We start from the raw sequence: 1,422 nt of genomic DNA, 5'->3' as shown, positions 1-1,422 counted from the left end.
AGTCAAGCAGGGACTCATTTATTGCAGGTGTTACAAAGCTTATAAAGGCACCTGGAACTCTCCCCTCCCCCCCGGAGGGTCTATCTTAAGGGTGGTCACGTGCCGATCATGCACTCCTCAGCAATGTGGAAGTATTCTTCAGACTTTCAAAGCAAGCCAGGCTGCGCCCCCAGTAACTTCCTTTTGGACTTATGCAAAGTGGGGCCTTTAGGTCCCCACAACTGTACATGTGAAAGCCTGAGTTGACATCAGGAGTCTTCCTCAATCACTCTCCATCTTGTTAATTGAGACAGGGTCTCTCAGTTGAACCTGGAACTCATTGACAGGGTCTAGCCTACCTTGGCAGCTTACTTTGGGGGGATCCCCTGTCTTTGCCTTCTGAGCCTTTAAATGATAGGCAGACCACCATGCCCTCCTGGCATTTATATGAGTCCTGAGGATCTGAACTCTGGCTTTCACATTTTTACTGCAAGCGCTTTACTCACTGAGTCATCTCCCTGCTCCAGATGTGTCTTCAACATTCTGTTTTGCTATCTAGAGAAAGAATGAATAAGTGAACTGTGATTTCCTTTCTTTTCATTCCTTTCCTTCCCCTGCCTCCCAAGCAAGTGGTTAAGTAAAAGATTCAGTTTGATATATCTAGAGGGGGGAAAAGTAGTTGAAAAGTCATTTTGCAGTCATTATCTGTATGAATTTTACATAGCTGACTTATCCATCACCATCAATATTTGCTTCTCTGATCATTTCATCTACTTTAGCTGTTAGTTTTTCTCCCAAGTTCTGCTGCACCAATGTGCCCATTTCTATCCTTGTCAGACTCTGAGTAGCAAACAAAAATTTCTTCTTCATTATCTGTGTCTTTCATTTTTCTATCACAGTAAAAATCTCTGAGACATCAGTAGTGTCATTTCCATCAGCATCCACTTGGTTGATCATGATCTGCAATCCAACTTCTGTTGGCTTTTGACTCAGTGACCTTGTGACAGTCTAAGTTCCTTTGTGATTGTCCATTTTTATCAAATAAGGAGAAAATGTTCTTAACTTCAGCAGTCTGTTCTTCAGTCAGCTGATCAGCCATGGTATGAAAAAAAGGGAGGACGAGCACAGCAGGTGATGGTGGTTGCTCGAGCACAGGACCATCAGACAAGACATGCTGTGCACTATACCTCAGTGACTGCCTGTCTGCTGCCTCAAAGAGTCATGGCACCAGGCTACACACAGGAGACTCAGCACCACTGTCTTGGGATGGATTTTTCAATGTGGCACAGACAGCTCCACTTGTTCTCTTCCTTCTTTCCAGACCACAAAGAACTGCTCTGCTGCATGAGGGGCACAAGCTCTCTCAGCTCTGCTGTCTCACTGCTCTGGGCTTGGAGCACATTCCAAGAATGGCAGGAGGGCTTAGGGCAGTGTGGCCTGGAG

General features: G+C 45.4%; 1 pseudogene; it reads right to left on the bottom strand.

Moving 5' to 3' along the window:
• Positions 1-666: 666 nt before the first annotated feature.
• Positions 667-1,078, bottom strand: LOC108490115 (annotated as a pseudogene).
• Between the last annotated feature and the right edge of the window lie 344 nt (positions 1,079-1,422).

The sequence above is a fragment of the Nannospalax galili genome, unplaced genomic scaffold, assembly GCF_000622305.1.
Source record: "Nannospalax galili isolate Female #2095 unplaced genomic scaffold, S.galili_v1.0 scaffold2108, whole genome shotgun sequence".
NCBI classification, from domain to species: domain Eukaryota; kingdom Metazoa; phylum Chordata; class Mammalia; order Rodentia; family Spalacidae; genus Nannospalax; species Nannospalax galili.
The sequence above is the reverse complement of the archived record's forward strand: the minus strand, read 5'-3'. Positions and strand labels throughout refer to the sequence as shown.